This window comes from Musa acuminata, chromosome BXJ2-1 (genome assembly GCF_036884655.1).
Source record: "Musa acuminata AAA Group cultivar baxijiao chromosome BXJ2-1, Cavendish_Baxijiao_AAA, whole genome shotgun sequence".
In the NCBI taxonomy this organism is placed as follows: domain Eukaryota; kingdom Viridiplantae; phylum Streptophyta; class Magnoliopsida; order Zingiberales; family Musaceae; genus Musa; species Musa acuminata.
In genome coordinates, this window is record NC_088338.1 from 24,607,317 (window position 1) to 24,624,144 (window position 16,828).

Here is a 16,828-nt window from a genome sequence, read left to right on the forward strand (position 1 = left end):
TCGGAGAGATCTTTCCGGATTGGTGTCGCAATAGCGATTCCGAGATCGTTCTAGAAAGTGCCGATGGTTTCGGCACGCGCTTGCCGTGACCGATACACAGTCGTCGGGCTAGGGCTCGGAGAGGGCTTGCAATAGGGATTTCATGAACGTTCGAGAAAGCGACGACGGTTTCGTGACGGGCAAGAGGCTCCGGACATTGATGCGCCGACCGCGACGTGTACATAGGCGAGGGACGAAGCTCGCGAAACAGGTGCGATAATGGCAGCACTAAATCACCGGATCCCATCAAAACACCGAAGTTAAGCGTGCTTGGGCCAGAGTAGTACTACGTAGGGTGACCCCCTGGGAAGTCATCGTGTTGCACTCCTTTTTGCATCCCGGTATACGAAACATCTCCCGTAGAGCTCCGAGACGATTGTTTTGGGGCTGGAAATTTGCTGTGATCGCTACGCAGTCAATATCGAGGGGCTCGGAGAGAGCTTTCCGGATTGGGGTCGCAATAGCGATTCCGAGATCGTTCTAGAAAGTGCCGATGGTTTCGGCACGCGCTTGCCCTGACCGATACACAATCGTCGGGCTAGGGCTCGGAGAGGGCTTGCAATAGGGATTTCGTGAACGTTCGAGAAAGCGACGACGGTTTCGTGATGCGCAAGAGGCTCCGGACGTTGATGCGCCGACCGCGACGTGCACATAGGCGAGGGACGAAGCTCGCGAAACGGGTGCGATAATGGCAGCACTAAATCACCGGATCCCATCAAAACATCGAAGTTAAGCGCGCTTGGGCCAGAGTAGTACTACGATGGGTGACCCCCTGGGAAGTCATCTTGTTTGCACCCCTTTTTGCATCTCGGGATACGAAACATCTCCCGTAGAGCTCCGAGACGATTGTTTTGGGGCTGAAAATTTGCTGTGACCACTATGCAGTCAGTATCGTGGGGCTCGGAGAGAGCTTTCCGGATTGGGGTCGCAATAGCGATTCCGAGATCGTTCTAGAAAGTGCCGATGATTTCGGCACGCGCTTGCCGTGACCGATACACAGTCGTCGGGCTAGGGCTCGGAGAGGGCTTGCGATAGGGATTTCGTGAACGTTCGAGAAAGCGACGACGGTTTCGTGACGGGCAAGAGGCTCCGGACGTTGATGCGCCGACCACGACGTGCACATAGGCGAGGGACGAAGCTCGCGAAACGGGTGCGATAATGGCAGCACTAAATCACCGGATCCAATCAAAACACCGAAGTTAAGCGTGCTTGGGCTAGAGTAGTACTACGTAGGGTGACCCCCTGGGAAGTCATCGTGTTGCACTCTTTTTTGCATCCCGGGATACGAAACATCTCCCGTAGAGCTCCGAGACGATTGTTTTGGGGCTGGAAATTTGCTGTGACCGCTACGCTGTCAGTATCGAGGGGCTCGGAGAGAGCTTTCCGGATTGGGGTCGCAATAGCGATTCCGAGATCGTTCTAGAAAGTGCCGATGGTTTCGGCACGCGCTTGCCGTGACCGATACACAATCGTCGGGCTAGGGCTCGGAGAGGGCTTGCAATAGGGATTTCGTGAACGTTCAAGAAAGCGACGACGGTTTCGTGACCGGCAAGAGGCTCCGGACGTTGATGCGCCGACCGCGACGTGCACATAGGCGAGGGACGAAGCTCGCGAAACGGGTGCGATAATGGCAGCACTAAATCACCGGATCCCATCAAAACACCGAAGTTAAGCGTGCTTGGGCCAAAGTAGTACTACGATGGGTGATCCCCTGGGAAGTCATCGTGTTGCACTCCTTTTTGCATCCCGGGATACGAAACATTTCCCGTAGAGCTCCGAGACGATTGTTTTGGGGCTGGGAATTTGCTGTGACCGCTACGCAGTCAGTATCGAGGGGCTCGGAGAGAGCTTTCCGGATTGGGGTCGCAATAGCGATTCCGAGATCGTTCTAGAAAGTGCCGATGATTTCGGCACGCGCTTGCCGTGACCGATACGCAGTCGTCGGGCTAGGGCTCGGAGAGAGCTTGCAATAGGGATTTCGTGAACGTTCGAGAAAGCGAGGACGGTTTCGTGACGGGCAAGAGGCTCCGGACGTTGACGCGCCGACCGCGACGTACACATAGGCGAGGGACGAAGCACGGGAAACGGGTGCGATAATGCCAGTACTAAATCACCAGATCCTATCAAAACACCGAAGTTAAGCGTGCTTGGGCCAGAGTAGTACTACGATGGGTGATCCCCTAGGAAGTCTTCGTGTTGCACTCCTTTTTGCATCTCGGGATACGAAACACCTACCGTAGAGCTCCGAGACGATTGTTTTGGGGCTGGAAATTTGCTGTGACCGCTACGCAGTCAGTATCGAGGGGCTCGGAGAGAGCTTTCCGGATTGGGGTCGCAATAGCGATTCCGAGATCGTTCTAGAAAGTGCCGATGGTTTCGGCACGCGCTTGCCGTGACCGATACGCAGTCGTCGGGCCAGGGCTCGGAGAGAGCTTGCAATAGGGATTTCGTGAACGTTCGAGAAAGCGACGACGGATTCGTAACGGGCAAGAGGCTCCGGACGTTGATGCGCCGACCGCGACCTGCACATAGGCGAGGGACGAAGCTCGCGAATCGGGTGCGATAATGGCAGCACTAAATCACCGGATCCCATCAAAACACCGAAGTTAAGCGTGCTTGGGCCAGAGTAGTACTACGATGGGTGACCCCCTGGGAAGTCCTCGTTTTGCACTCCTTTTTGCATCCCGGGATACGAAACATCTCCCGTAGAGCTCCGAGACGATTGTTTTGGGGCTGGAAATTTGCTGTGACCTATACGTAGTCAGTATCGAGGGGCTCGGAGAGAGCTTTCCGGATTGGGGTCACAATAGCGATTCCGAGATCGTTCTAGAAAGTGCCGATGGTTTCGGCACGCGCTTGCCGTGACCGATACACAGTCGTCGGGCTAGGGCTCGGAGAGGGCTTGCAATAGGGATTTCGTGAACGTTCGAGAAAGCGACGACGGTTTCGTGACGGGCAAGAGGCTCCGGACGTTGATGCGCCGACCGCGACGTGCACATAGGCGAGGGACGAAGCTCGCGAAAGGGGTGCGATAATGGCAGCACTAAATCACCGGATCCCATCAAAACACCAAAGTTAAGCGTGCTTGGGCCAGAGTAGTACTATTATGGGTGACCCCCTGGGAAGTCTTCGTGTTGCACTCCTTTTTGCATCCCGGGATACGAAACATCTCCCGTAGAGCTCCGAGACGATTTTTTTGGGGCTGGAAATTTGCTGTGACCGCTACGTAGTCAGTATCGAGGGGCTCGGAGAGTGCTTTCCGGATTGTGGTCGCAATAGCGATTCCGAGATCGTTCTAGAAAGTGCCGATGGTTTCGGCACGCGCTTGCCATGACCGATACACAGTCGTCGGGCTAGGGCTCGGTGAGGGCTTGCAATAGGGATTTCGTGAACGTTCGAGAAAGCGACGACGGTTTCGTGACGGGCAAGAGGCTCCGGACGTTGATGCGCCGACCGCGACGTGCACAAAGGCGAGGGACGAAGCTCGCGAAACGGGTGCGATAATGGCAGCACTAAATCACCGGATCCCTTGAAAACACCGAAGTTAAGCGTGCTTGGGACAGAGTAGTACTACGATGGGTGACCCCCTGGGAAATCATCGTGTTGCACTCCTTTTTGCATCCCGGGATACGAAACATCTCCCGTAGAGCTCCGAGACGATTGTTTTGGGGCTGCAAATTTGCTGTGACCGCTACGTAGTCAGTATCGAGGTGCTCGGAGAGAGCTTTCCGGATTGGGGTCGCAATAGCGATTCCGAGATCGTTCTAGAAAGTGCCGATGGTTTCGGCACGCGCTTGCCGTGACCGATACACAGTCGTCGGGCTAGGGCTCGGAGAGGGCTTGCAATAGGGATTTCGTGAATGTTCGAGAAAGCGACGACGGTTTCGTGACGGGCAAAAGGCTCCGGACGTTGATGCACCGACCGCGACGTGCACATAGGCGAGGGACGAAGCTCGCGAAACGGGTGCGATAATGGCAGCACTAAATCACCGGATCCCATCAAAACACCGAAGTTAAGCGTGCTTGGGCCAGAGTAGTACTACGATGGGTGACCCCCTGGGAAGTCATCGTGTTGCACTCCTTTTTGCATCCCGGGATACGAAACATCTCCTGTAGAGCTCCGAGACGATTGTTTTGGGGCTGGAAATTTGCTGTGACCGCTAAGTAGTCAGTATCGAGGGGCTCGGAGAGAGCTTTCCGGATTGGGGTCGCAATAGCGATTCCGAGATCGTTCTAGAAAGTGCCGATGGTTTCGGCACACGCTTGCCGTGACCGATACACAGTCGTCGGGCTAGGGCTCGGAGAGGGCTTGCAATAGGGATTTCGTGAACGTTCGAGAAAGCGACGACGGTTTCGTGACGGGCAAGAGGCTCCGGACGTTGATGCGCCGACCGCGACGTGCACATAGGCGAGGAACGAAGCTTGGGAAATGGGTGCGATAATGGCAGCACTAAATCACCGGATCCCATCAAAACACCGAAGTTAAGCGTGCTTGGGCCAGAGTAGTACTACGATGGGTGACCCCCTGGGAAGTCATCGTGTTGCACTCCTTTTTGCATCCCGGGATACGAAACATCTCCCGTAGAGCTCCGAGACGATTGTTTTGGGGCTGGAAATTTGCTGTGACCGCTACGTAGTCAGTATCGAGGGGCTCGCAGAGAGCTTTCCGGATTGGGGTCACAATAGCGATTCCGAGATCGTTCTAGAAAGTGCCGATGGTTTCGGCACGCGCTTGCCGTTACCGATACACAGTCGTCGGGCTAGTGCTCGGAGAGGGCTTGCAATAGGGATTTCGTGAACGTTCAAGAAAGCGACGACGGTTTCGTGACGGGCAAGAGGCTCTGGACGTTGATGCGCCGACCGCGACGTGCACATAGGCGAGGGACGAAGCACGGGAAACGGGTGCGATAATGGCAGCACTAAATCACCGGATCCCATCAAAACACCGAAGTTAAGCGTGCTTGGGCCAGAGTAGTACTACGATGGGTGACCCCCTGGGAAGTCCTCGTGTTGCACTCCTTTTTGCATCCCGGGATACGAAACATCTCCCGTAGAGCTCCGAGACGATTGTTTTGGGGCTGGAAGTTTGCTGTGACCGCTAAGTAGTCAGTATCGAGGGGCTCGGAGAGAGCTTTCCGGATTGGGGTCGCAATAGCGATTCCAAGATCGTTCTAGAAAGTGCCGTTGGTTTCGGCACACGCTTGCCGTGACCGATACACAGTCGTCGGGCTAGGGCTCGGAGAGGGCTTGCAATAGGGATTTCGTGAACGTTTGAGAAAGTGACGACGGTTTCGTGACGGGCAAGAGGCTCCGGACGTTGATGCGCCGACCGCGACGTGCACATAGGCGAGGAACGAAGCACGGGAAACGGGTGCGATAATGGCAGCACTAAATCACCGGATCCCATCAAAACACCGAAGTTAAGCGTGCTTGGGCCAGAGTAGTACTACGATGGGTGACCCCCTGGGAAGTCATCGTGTTGCACTCCTTTTTCCATCCCGGGATACGAAACATCTCCTGTAGAGCTCCGAGACGATTGTTTTGGGGCTGGAAATTTGCTGTGACCGCTACGTAGTCAGTATCGAGGGGCTCGCAGAGAGCTTTCCGGATTGGGGTCGCAATAGCGATTCCGAGATCGTTCTAGAAAGTGCTGATGGTTTCGGCACGCGCTTGCCGTGACCGATACACAGTCGTCGGGCTAGTGCTCGGAGAGGGCTTGCAATAGGGATTTCGTGAACGTTCAAGAAAGCGACGACGGTTTCGTGACGGGCAAGAGGCTCCGGACGTTGATGCACCGACCGCGACGTGCACATAGGCGAGGGACGAAGCTCGCGAAACGGGTGCGATAATGGCAGCACTAAATCACCGGATCCCATCAACACACCGAAGTTAAGCGTGCTTGGGCCAGAGTAGTACTACGATGGGTGACCCCCTGGGAAGTCATCGTGTTGCACTCCTTTTTGCATCCCGGGATACGAAACATCTCCCGTAGAGCTCCGAGACGATTGTTTTGGGGCTGGAAATTTGCTGTGACCGCTACGTAGTCAGTATCGAGGGGCTCGCAGAGAGCTTTCCGGATTGGGGTCGCAATAGCGATTCCGAGATCGTTCTAGAAAGTGCCGATGGTTTCGGCACGCGCTTGCCGTGACCGATACACAGTCGTCGGGCTAGTGCTCGGAGAGGGCTTGCAATAGGGATTTCGTGAACGTTCAAGAAAGCGACGACGGTTTCGTGACGGGCAAGAGGCTCCGGACGTTGATGCGCCTACCGCGACGTGCACATAGGCGAGGGACGAAGCACGGGAAACGGGTGCGATAATGGCAGCACTAAATCACCGGATCCCATCAAAACACCGAAGTTAAGCGTGCTTGGGCCAGAGTAGTACTACGATGGGTGACCCCCTGGGAAGTCCTCTTGTTGCACTCCTTTTTGCATCCCGGGATACGAAACATCTCCCGTAGAGCTCCGAGACGATTGTTTTGGGGCTGGAAATTTGCTGTGACCGCTACGCTGTCAGTATCGAGGGGCTCGGAGAGAGCTTTCCGGATTGGGGTCGCAATAGCGATTCCGAGATCGTTCTAGAAAGTGCCGATGATTTCGGAACGCGCTTGTCGTGACCGATACGCAGTCGTCGGGCTAGGGCTCGGAGAGAGCTTGCAATTGGGATTTCGTGAACGTTCGAGAAAGCGACGACGTTTTCGTGACGGGCAAGAGGCTCCGGACGTTGACGCGCCGACCGCGACGTACACATAGGCGAGGGACGAAGCACGGGAAACGGGTGCGATAATGCCAGCACTAAATCACCGGTTCCTATCAAAACACCGAAGTTAAGCGTGCTTGGGCCAGAGTAGTACTACGATGGGTGACCCCCTGGGAAGTCTTCGTGTTGCACTCCTTTTTGCATCCCGGGATACGAAACATCTCCCGTAGAGCTCCGAGACGATTGTTTTGGGGCTGGAAATTTGCTGTGACCGCTACGTAGTCAGTATCGAGGGGCTCGGAGATAGCTTTCCGTATTGGGGTCGCAATAGCGATTCCGAGATCGTTCTAGAAAGTGCCGATGGTTTCGGCACGCGCTTGCCGTGACCGATACACAGTCGTCGGGCTAGGGCTCGGAGATGGCTTGCAATAGGGATTTCGTGAACGTTCGAGAAAGCGACGACGGTTTCGTGACGGGCAAGAGGCTCCGGACGTTGATGCGCCGACCGCGACGTGCACATAGGCGAGGGACGAAGCTCGCGAAAGGGGTGCGATAATGGCAGCACTAAATCACCGGATCCCATCAAAACACCGAAGTTAAGCGTGCTTGGGCCAGAGTAGTACTACGATGGGTGACCCCCTGGGAAGTCATCGTGTTGCACTCCTTTTTGCATCCCGGGATACGAAACATCTCCCGTAGAGCTCCGAGACGATTGTTTTGGGGCTGGAAATTTGCTGTGACCGCTACGCAGTCAGTATCGAGGGGCTCGGAGAGAGCTTTCCGGATTGGGGTCGCAATAGCGATTCTGAGATCGTTCTAGAAAGTGCCGATGGTTTCGGGATGCGCTTGCCGTTACCGATACACAGTCGTCGGGCTAGGGCTCGGAGAGGGCTTGCAATAGGGATTTCGTGAACGTTCGAGAAACCGACGACGGTTTCGTGACTGGCAAGAGGCTCCGGACGTTGATGCGCCGACCGCGACGTGCACATAGGCGAGGGACGAAGCTCGCGAAATGGGTGCGATAATGGCCGCACTAAATCACCGGATCCCATCAAAACACCGAAGTTAAGCGTGCTTGGGCCAGAGTAGTACTACGATGGGTGACCCCCTGGGAAGTCATCGTGTTGCACTCCTTTTTGCATCCTGGGATACGAAACATCCCCCGTAGAGCTCCGAGACGATTGTTTTGGGGCTGGAAATTTGCTGTGACCGCTACGCAGTCAGTATCGAGGGGCTCGGAGAGAGCTTTCCGGATTGGGGTCGCAATAGCGATTCCGAGATCGTTCTAGAAAGTGCCGATGGTTTCGGCACGCGCTTGCCGTGACCGATACACAGTCGTCGGGCTAGGGCTCGGAGAGGGCTTGCAATAGGGATTTCGTGAACGTTCGAGAAAGCGACGACGGTTTCGTGACGGGCAAGAGGCTCCGGACGTTGATGCGCCGACCGCGACTTTTGAGATTCTGACCTTTTGATACCGAGCTGCCTATTAGTCTTTGTTGGAAACTCTGATTTGTTCAAAAGTGATTTCATTGGAAACTAAACTTGTAGACCTTTCTTTGATATATGGATTGAAAGATTTGGAATCCAAACACCTGGCCAGTTATCTGTTGAATCTGACATTATGAATTCTGCCAACAGAGATTTTGTTCTACGACTCTTGCTTACCAAATCATTTGTAACTCTCTCTGTTGGACAGCTCAATTCATATGAAGCCTGTCTTATCTGAAAGTATAATCCAATGATTATTTCTGAGTAAATTGGAGCACGATTGATAGTTTGAATCATTTGTTCAATGTGCCTTCTGTATTCTGCCAGAAATCGAGCTTTGGTCGATTTCTCATATTCTGGTTTCATTCCTTTGAAAATTGATATCCTTTAGCTTTCTCATTCAATTGAGCTTTATATTACTGCTTTGAATTCTTGTATGCTCTTGTCCTTAAAATTATTGCATTCTTGAAAACTGTTGTGTAACGTTTATGCTATATCGTATTGACTCATATAGGCACATGTATATCCTATTGTTCCGCATTTGCTTTCGATATGTGCCTATTCTAGTTTCATTCCTTTGGACATTGAATTCATCAAATCTTCTTATTGAATTGAGTTATATATGATTGCTTGGATTCCATATGTGTCCTTGCTTTCAATTCCTTTCAAATCTGAATATACTTGTGAAAGATTATTGCTTACTTCGGATTGACTCGTAAAGGCACATGTACGCTTTGTTGTTCCGCGTGTGCTTCCGATATAAGCTACTTATTGTTGAAACTGCCCTTTTGTACTCTGGTGTGTGGGATTGTCTGGACCTTTGCCAGAAATGGTAAAGGGTATGCGCTGATTTGCCCGCTTTGTGGGGTCCCGCTATGTGGGATATTCTGGTATGCGCTTATTTGCCCGCTTTATGGGGTCCCGCTATGTGGGATATTGCTTAGAGCCTGCGTTGCACTGCCGGCCCCCTTTGACTTCACCTAGACGTGGGTGGATGGAGCTCCCAGACGTGGGAGACTTTTGTCAGGTGGTCATTCAGAAATGGATGAATCACATTCTGACTGAGATCCCACTACACCTTCTGTATGTTTGATATGATATCCAGAGCTTTGGTTATGTGTTTCTGTACATGCTTTGGATAAAATTGATATGTTTGCAACGTCAAAGACGACGTTTGAGCTTCTGTACGATATTTGTTTTTGTTATGCTCTGAAATGCTTCATTCACTGATAATATGCTTCGAAATGTTCCATATGTCGTTGATATGCTCCGGAACATTTCATCTGCCATTGATATGCTCCAATTACTCTGTGCTCCAATTGCTATGAACTGATATGTTCTGAAATGTCCTATCTGCCATTGATAAGCTCCGATATGTTTCCTTTGTTACTGATATGCTCCAATTACTCTGTGCTCCATTTGCTATGAACTGATATGTTCTGAAATGTCCTATCTGCCATTGATAAGCTCCGATATGTTTCCTTTGTTACTGATATGCTCCAATTACTCTGTGCTCCATTTGCTATGAACTGATATGTTCTGAAATGTCCTATCTGCCATTGATATGTTCCAATTACTCTATGCTCCATTCGTTATGGATCAAATATGTTTTGAATGACATGATACGTATGATTTGGTATCTATTGAGATGGTATCCTTGAGAATTCTTGTATTCTGCCTTGCATTATGATACCTTACTCGTTTGAAACCGTTCCTTTTGTTCTGAATATGCTTTGTCACTTGCTGAGCTGTTTTTTGCTCACTCCGTTATTATATAAATATTTCAGGTCAGCTTGTCACTCTTCGAGATGTTGATTTGGGCTGAGGCAGTGGATAGCTATTCAGAATTATGGGCAAGTCTGGGTGGTTATTATGATATTGTTGTATAAGTATGTTTTGTATGTAATGAAATGTTGTCGATGAATCGAAATGGATATACTGTGTAAAAGTGTTAGAAGACCTCTCTTATTTGGAATTTCGGAATGTTAAGTATAACTTATGACGATATGAACTTGTGGTGAATAGTTGGAGTTCTGATTGTATAATTTATTTAGCTTGTGGATTTATAAATGTTGTTCATGTTTGTCAAATTGGCTTGGGTTGCCATAAATGTGAATTATCGAGTGATGTGATATATGATTTTAAAATGCACAGGTTTTATGGATGTGAATTTGATTGAATGTTTTTCAGTGTCCTCAAACGTTAGTTTGGATCCTGGATGGATTGGTCTGTGATGAAAATTGTTTTAATATCATGGATAATATTTTGAGGGGCGTGACAGGAAGTCCTCGTGTTGCACTCCTTTTTGCATCCCGGGATACGAAACATCTCCCGTAGAGCTCCGAGACGATTGTTTTGGGGCTGGAAATTTGCTGTGACCGCTACGCAGTCCGTATCGAGGGGCTCGGAGAGAGCTTTCCGGATTGGGGTCGCAATAGCGATTCCGAGATCGTTCTAGAAAGTGCCGATGATTTCGGAACGCGCTTGCCGTGATCGATACGCAGTGGTCGGGCTAGGGCTCGGAGAGAGCTTGCAATAGGGATTTCGTGAACGTTCGAGAAAGCGACGACGGTTTCGTGACGGGCAAGAGGCTCCGGACGTTGACGCGCCGACCGCGACGTACATATAGGCGAGGGACGAAGCACGGGAAACGGGTGCGATAATGCCAGCACTAAATCACCGGATCCTATCAAAACACCGAAGTTAAGCGTGCTTGGGCCAGAGTAGTACTACGATGGGTGACCCCCTGGGAAGTCTTCGTGTTGCACTCCTTTTTGCATCCCGGGATACGAAACATCTCCCGTAGAGCTCCGAGACGATTGTTTTGGGGCTGGAAATTTGCTGTGACCGCTACGCAGTCAGTATCGAGGGGCTCGGAGAGAGCATTCCGGATTGGGGTCGCAATAGCGATTCCGAGATCGTTCTAGAAAGTGCCGATGGTTTCGGCACGCGCTTGCCGTGACCGATACACAGTCGTCGGGCTAGGGCTCGGAGAGGGCTTGCAATAGGGATTTCGTGAAAGTTCGAGAAAGCGACGACGGTTTCGTGACGGGCAAGAAGCTCCGGACGTTGATGCGCCGACCGCGATGTGCACATAGGCGAGGGACGAAGCTCGCGAAACGGGTGCGATAATGGCAGCACTAAATCACCGGATCCCATCAAAACACCGTAGTTAAGCGTGCTTGGGCCAGAGTAGTACTACGATGGGTGACCCCCTGGGAAGTCATCGTGTTGCACTCCTTTTTGCATCCCGGGATACGAAACATCTCCCGTAGAGCTCCGAGACGATTGTTTTGGGGCTGGAAATTTGCTGTGACCGCTACGCTGTCAGTATCGAGGGGCTCGGAGAGAGCTTTCCGGATTGGGGTCGCAATAGCGATTCCGAGATCGTTCTAGAAAGTGCCGATGATTTCGGCACGCGCTTGCCGTGACCGATACGCAGTCGTCGGGCTAGGGCTCGGAGAGAGCTTGCAATAGGGATTTCGTGAACGTTCGAGAAAGCGACGACGGTTTCGTGACGGGCAAGAGGCTCCGGACGTTGACGCGCCGACCGCGACGTACACATAGGCGAGGGACGAAGCACGGGAAACGGGTGCGATAATGCCAGCACTAAATCACCGGATCCTATCAAAACACCGAAGTTAAGCGTGCTTGGGCCAGAGTAGTACTACGATGGGTGACCCCCTGGGAAGTCTTCGTGTTGCACTCCTTTTTGCATCCCGGGATACGAAACATCTCCCGTAGAGCTCCGAGACGATTGTTTTGGGGCTGGAAATTTGCTGTGACCGCTATGCAGTCAGTATCGAGGGGCTCGGATAGAGCTTTCCGGATTGGGGTCGCAATAGCGATTCCGAGATCGTTCTAGAAAGTGCTGATGGTTTCGGCACGCGCTTGCCGTGACCGATACACAGTCGTCGGGCTAGGGCTCGGAGAGGGCTTGCAATAGGGATTTCGTGAACATTCGAGAAAGCGACGACGGTTTCGTGACGGGCAAGAGGCTCCGGACGTTGATGCGCCGACCGCGACGTGCACATATGCGAGGGACGAAGCTCGCGAAACGGGTGCGATAATGGCAGCACTAAATCACCGGATCCCATCAAAACACCGAAGTTAAGCGTGCTTGGGCCAGTGTAGTACTACGATGGGTGACCCCCTGGGAAGTCCTCGTGTTGCACTCCTTTTTGCATCCCGGGATACGAAACATCTGCCGTAGAGCTCCGAGTCGATTGTTTTGGGGCTGGAAATTTGCTGTGACCGCTACGCAGTCAGTATCGAGGGGCTCGGAGAGAGCTTTCCGGATTGAGGTCGCAATAGCGATTCCGAGATCGTTCTAGAAAGTGCCGATGGTTTCGGCACGCGCTTGCCGTGTCCGATACACAGTCGTCGGGCTAGGGCTCGGTGAGGGCTTGCATTAGGGATTTCGTGAACATTCGAGAAAGCGACGACGGTTTCGTGACGGGCAAGAGGCTTCGGACGTTGACGCGCCGACCGCGACGTACACATAGGCGAGGGACGAAGCACGGGAAACGGGTGCGATAATGCCAGAACTAAATCACCGGATCCTATCAAAACACCGAAGTTAAGCGTGCTTGGGCCAGAGTAGTACTACGATGGGTGACCCCCTGGGAAGTCTTCGTGTTGCACTCCTTTTTGCATCCGGGGATACGAAACATCTCCCGTAGAGCTCCGAGACGATTGTTTTGGGGCTGGAAATTTGCTGTGACCGTTACGCAGTCAGTATTGAGGGGCTCGGAGAGAGCTTTCCGGATTGGGGTCGCAATAGCGATTCCGAGATCGTTCTAGAAAGTGCCGATGGTTTCAGCTCGCGCTTGCCGTGACCGATACACAGTCGTCGGGCTAGGGCTCGGAGAGGGCTTGCAATAGGGATTTCGTGAACATTCGAGAAAGCGACGACGGTTTCGTGACGGGCAAGAGGCTCCGGACGTTGATGCGCCGACCGCGACGTGCACATATGCGAGGGACGAAGCTCGCGAAACGGGTGCGATAATGGCAGCACTAAATCACCGGATCCCATCAAAACACCGAAGTTAAGCGTGCTTGGGCCAGTGTAGTACTACGATGGGTGACCCCCTGGGAAGTCCTCGTGTTGCACTCCTTTTTGCATCCCGGGATACGAAACATCTCCCGTAGAGCTCCGAGACGATTGTTTTGGGGCTGGAAATTTGCTGTGACCGCTACGCAGTCAGTATCGAGGGGCTCGTAGAGAGCTTTCCGGATTGGGGTCGCAATAGCGATTCCGAGATCATTCTGGAAAGTGCCGATGGTTTCGGCACGCGCTTGCCGTGACCGATACGCAGTGGTCGGGCTAGGGCTCGGAGAAGGCTTGCAATAGGGATTTCGTGAAAGTTCGAGAAAGCGACGACGGTTTCGTGACGGGCAAGAGGCTCCGGACGTTGATGCGCCGACCGCGACGTGCACATAGGCGAGGGACGAAGCTCGCGAAACGGGTGCGATAATGGCAGCACTAAATCACCGGATCCCATCAAAACACCGAAGTTAAGCGTGCTTGGGCCAGAGTAGTACTACGATGGGTGACCCCTTGGGAAGTCATCGTGTTGCACTCCTTTTTGCATCCCGGGATACGAAACATCTCCCGTAGAGCTCCGATACGATTGTTTTGGGGCTGGAAATTTGCTGTGACCGCTACGCAGTCAGTATCGAGGGGCTCGGAGAGAGCTTTCCGGATTGGGGTCGCAATAGCGATTCCGAGATCGTTCTAGAAAGTGCCGATGGTTTCGGCACGCGCTTGCCGTGACCGATACACAGTCGTCGGGCTAGGGCTCGGTGAGGGCTTGCATTAGGGATTTCGTGAACATTCGAGAAAGCGACGACGGTTTCGTGACGGGCAAGAGGCTCCGGACGTTGACGCGCCGACCGCGACGTACACATAGGCGAGGGACGAAGCACAGGAAACGGGTGCGATAATGCCAGCACTAAATCACCGGATCCTATCAAAACACCGAAGTTAAGCGTGCTTGGGCCTGAGTAGTACTACGATGGGTGACCCCCTGGGAAGTCTTCGTGTTGCACTCCTTTTTGCATCCCGGGATACGAAACATCTCCCGTAGAGCTCCGAGACGATTGTTTTGGGGCTGGAAATTTGCTGTGACCGTTACGCAGTCAGTATTGAGGGGCTCGGAGAGAGCTTTCCGGATTGGGGTCGCAATAGCGATTCCGAGATCGTTCTAGAAAGTGCCGATGGTTTCGGCTCGCGCTTGCCGTGACCGATACACAGTCGTCGGGCTAGGGCTCGGAGAGGGCTTGCAATAGGGATTTCGTGAACATTCGAGAAAGCGACGACGGTTTCGTGACGGGCAAGAGGCTCCGGACGTTGATGCGCCGACCGCGACGTGCACATATGCGAGGGACGAAGCTCGCGAAACGGGTGCAATAATGGCAGCACTAAATCACCGGATCCCATCAAAACAACGAAGTTAAGCATGCTTGGGCCAGTGTAGTACTACGATGGGTGACCCCCAGGGAAGTCCTCGTGTTGCACTCCTTTTTGCATCCCGGGATACGAAACATCTCCCGTAGAGCTCCGAGACGATTGTTTTGGGGCTGGAAATTTGCTGTGACCGCTACGCAGTCAGTATCGAGGGGCTCGTAGAGAGCTTTCCGGATTGGGGTCGCAATAGCGATTCCGAGATCATTCTGGAAAGTGCCGATGGTTTCGGCACGCGCTTGCCGTGACCGATACGCAGTGGTCGGGCTAGGGCTCGGAGAAGGCTTGCAATAGGGATTTCGTGAAAGTTCGAGAAAGCGACGACGGTTTCGTGACGGGCAAGAGGCTCCGGACGTTGATGCGCCGACCGCGACGTGCACATAGGCGAGGGACGAAGCTCGCGAAACGGGTGCGATAATGGCAGCACTAAATCACCGGATCCCATCAAAACACCGAAGTGAAGCGTGCTTGGGCCAGAGTAGTACTACGATGGGTGACCCCCTGGGAAGTCATCGTGTTGCACTCCTTTTTGCATCCCGGGATACGAAACATCTCCCGTAGAGCTCCGAGACGATTGTTTTGGGGCTGGAAATTTGCTGTGACCGCTACGCAGTCAGTATCGAGGGGCTCGGAGAGAGCTTTCCGGATTGGGGTCGCAATAGCGATTCCGAGATCGTTCTAGAAAGTGCCGATGGTTTCGGCACGCGCTTGCCGTGACCGATACACAGTCGTCGGGCTAGGGCTCGGTGAGGGCTTGCATTAGGGATTTCGTGAACATTCGAGAAAGCGACGACGGTTTCGTGACGGGCAAGAGGCTCCGGACGTTGACGCGCCGACCGCGACGTACACATAGGCGAGGGACGAAGCACGGGAAACGGGTGCGATAATGCCAGCACTAAATCACCGGATCCTATCAAAACACCGAAGTTAAGCGTGCTTGGGCCAGAGTAGTACTACGATGGGTGACCCCCTGGGAAGTCTTCGTGTTGCACTCCTTTTTCAATCCCGGGATACGAAACATCTCCCGTAGAGCTCCGAGACGATTGTTTTGGGGCTGGAAATTTGCTGTGACCGTTACGCAGTCAGTATTGAGGGGCTCGGAGAGAGCTTTCCGGATTGGGGTCGCAATAGCGAATCCGAGATCGTTCTAGAAAGTGCCGATGGTTTCGGCTCGCGCTTGCCGTGACCGATACACAGTCGTCGGGCTAGGGCTCGGAGAGGGCTTGCAATAGGGATTTCGTGAACATTCGAGAAAGCGACGACGGTTTCGTGACGAGCAAGAGGCTCCGGACGTTGATGCGCCGACCGCGACGTGCACATATGCGAGGGACGAAGCTCGCGAAACGGGTGCAATAATGGCAGCACTAAATCACCGGATCCCATCAAAACACCGAAGTTAAGCGTGCTTGGGCCAGTGTAGTACTACGATGGGTGACCCCCTGGGAAGTCCTCGTGTTGCACTCCTTTTTGCATCCCGGGATACGAAACATCTCCCGTAGAGCTCCGAGACGATTGTTTTGGGGCTGGAAATTTGCTGTGACCGCTACGCAGTCAGTATCGAGGGGCTCGTAGAGAGCTTTCCGGATTGGGGTCGCAATAGCGATTCCGAGATCATTCTGGAAAGTGCCGATGGTTTCGGCACGCGCTTGCCGTGACCGATACGCAGTGGTCGGGCTAGGGCTCGGAGAAGGCTTGCAATAGGGATTTCGTGAAAGTTCGAGAAAGCGACGACGGTTTCGTGACGGGCAAGAGGCTCCGGACGTTGATGCGCCGACCGCAACGTGCACATAGGCGAGGGACGAAGCTCGCGAAACGGGTGCGATAATGGCAGCACTAAATCACCGGATCCCATCAAAACACCGAAGTTAAGCATGCTTGGGCCAGAGTAGTACTACGATGGGTGACCCCCTGGGAAGTCATCGTGTTGCACTCCTCTTTGCATCCCGGGATACGAAACATCTCCCGTAGAGCTCCGAGACGATTGTTTTGGGGCTGGAAATTTGCTGTGACCGCTACGCAGTCAGTATCGAGGGGCTCGGAGAGAGCTTTCCGGATTGGGGTCGCAATAGCGATTCCGAGATCGTTCTAGAAAGTGCCGATGGTTTCGGCGCGCGCTTGCCGTGACCGATACACAG

The 16,828-nt window shown here is 53.1% G+C and overlaps 2 non-coding genes and 28 pseudogenes across 2 annotated transcripts; all 30 read left to right on the plus strand.

Annotated features, from left to right (window-relative positions):
* The first annotated feature begins 248 nt into the window (after nt 1-248).
* On the plus strand, nt 249-367 carry LOC135604320 (5S ribosomal RNA; annotated as a pseudogene).
* Nucleotides 368-717: 350 nt separating this feature from the next.
* Nucleotides 718-837, plus strand: LOC135599324 (5S ribosomal RNA; annotated as a pseudogene).
* Nucleotides 838-1,187: 350 nt separating this feature from the next.
* On the plus strand, nt 1,188-1,306 carry LOC135604527 (5S ribosomal RNA; annotated as a pseudogene).
* Nucleotides 1,307-1,656: 350 nt separating this feature from the next.
* Nucleotides 1,657-1,775, plus strand: LOC135603785 (5S ribosomal RNA; annotated as a pseudogene).
* Nucleotides 1,776-2,125: 350 nt separating this feature from the next.
* Nucleotides 2,126-2,244, plus strand: LOC135604244 (5S ribosomal RNA; annotated as a pseudogene).
* A 350-nt stretch (nt 2,245-2,594) lies between these two features.
* On the plus strand, nt 2,595-2,713 carry LOC135602191 (5S ribosomal RNA; annotated as a pseudogene).
* Nucleotides 2,714-3,063: 350 nt separating this feature from the next.
* On the plus strand, nt 3,064-3,182 carry LOC135603645 (5S ribosomal RNA; annotated as a pseudogene).
* A 350-nt stretch (nt 3,183-3,532) lies between these two features.
* Nucleotides 3,533-3,651, plus strand: LOC135604478 (5S ribosomal RNA; annotated as a pseudogene).
* A 350-nt stretch (nt 3,652-4,001) lies between these two features.
* On the plus strand, nt 4,002-4,120 carry LOC135602931 (5S ribosomal RNA; annotated as a pseudogene).
* Nucleotides 4,121-4,470: 350 nt separating this feature from the next.
* Nucleotides 4,471-4,589, plus strand: LOC135602932 (5S ribosomal RNA; annotated as a pseudogene).
* A 350-nt stretch (nt 4,590-4,939) lies between these two features.
* Nucleotides 4,940-5,058, plus strand: LOC135601425 (5S ribosomal RNA). Its single transcript, XR_010483719.1, has one exon. It is a non-coding gene; the product is annotated as a 5S ribosomal RNA (ribosomal RNA).
* A 350-nt stretch (nt 5,059-5,408) lies between these two features.
* On the plus strand, nt 5,409-5,527 carry LOC135602933 (5S ribosomal RNA; annotated as a pseudogene).
* Nucleotides 5,528-5,877: 350 nt separating this feature from the next.
* Nucleotides 5,878-5,996, plus strand: LOC135603827 (5S ribosomal RNA; annotated as a pseudogene).
* A 350-nt stretch (nt 5,997-6,346) lies between these two features.
* LOC135603034 (5S ribosomal RNA) lies at nt 6,347-6,465 on the plus strand (annotated as a pseudogene).
* A 350-nt stretch (nt 6,466-6,815) lies between these two features.
* Nucleotides 6,816-6,934, plus strand: LOC135600686 (5S ribosomal RNA). The gene has a single exon (XR_010483002.1). It is a non-coding gene; the product is annotated as a 5S ribosomal RNA (ribosomal RNA).
* A 350-nt stretch (nt 6,935-7,284) lies between these two features.
* LOC135602934 (5S ribosomal RNA) lies at nt 7,285-7,403 on the plus strand (annotated as a pseudogene).
* Nucleotides 7,404-7,753: 350 nt separating this feature from the next.
* LOC135603396 (5S ribosomal RNA) lies at nt 7,754-7,872 on the plus strand (annotated as a pseudogene).
* A 3,007-nt stretch (nt 7,873-10,879) lies between these two features.
* LOC135601911 (5S ribosomal RNA) lies at nt 10,880-10,998 on the plus strand (annotated as a pseudogene).
* A 350-nt stretch (nt 10,999-11,348) lies between these two features.
* On the plus strand, nt 11,349-11,467 carry LOC135603423 (5S ribosomal RNA; annotated as a pseudogene).
* A 350-nt stretch (nt 11,468-11,817) lies between these two features.
* On the plus strand, nt 11,818-11,936 carry LOC135601912 (5S ribosomal RNA; annotated as a pseudogene).
* A 350-nt stretch (nt 11,937-12,286) lies between these two features.
* Nucleotides 12,287-12,405, plus strand: LOC135601902 (5S ribosomal RNA; annotated as a pseudogene).
* Nucleotides 12,406-12,755: 350 nt separating this feature from the next.
* Nucleotides 12,756-12,874, plus strand: LOC135602989 (5S ribosomal RNA; annotated as a pseudogene).
* A 350-nt stretch (nt 12,875-13,224) lies between these two features.
* Nucleotides 13,225-13,343, plus strand: LOC135601903 (5S ribosomal RNA; annotated as a pseudogene).
* Nucleotides 13,344-13,693: 350 nt separating this feature from the next.
* On the plus strand, nt 13,694-13,812 carry LOC135603159 (5S ribosomal RNA; annotated as a pseudogene).
* Nucleotides 13,813-14,162: 350 nt separating this feature from the next.
* On the plus strand, nt 14,163-14,281 carry LOC135602063 (5S ribosomal RNA; annotated as a pseudogene).
* Nucleotides 14,282-14,631: 350 nt separating this feature from the next.
* Nucleotides 14,632-14,750, plus strand: LOC135604467 (5S ribosomal RNA; annotated as a pseudogene).
* Nucleotides 14,751-15,100: 350 nt separating this feature from the next.
* On the plus strand, nt 15,101-15,219 carry LOC135603466 (5S ribosomal RNA; annotated as a pseudogene).
* Nucleotides 15,220-15,569: 350 nt separating this feature from the next.
* Nucleotides 15,570-15,688, plus strand: LOC135601913 (5S ribosomal RNA; annotated as a pseudogene).
* A 350-nt stretch (nt 15,689-16,038) lies between these two features.
* On the plus strand, nt 16,039-16,157 carry LOC135602002 (5S ribosomal RNA; annotated as a pseudogene).
* A 350-nt stretch (nt 16,158-16,507) lies between these two features.
* On the plus strand, nt 16,508-16,626 carry LOC135603819 (5S ribosomal RNA; annotated as a pseudogene).
* Nucleotides 16,627-16,828: the final 202 nt, after the last annotated feature.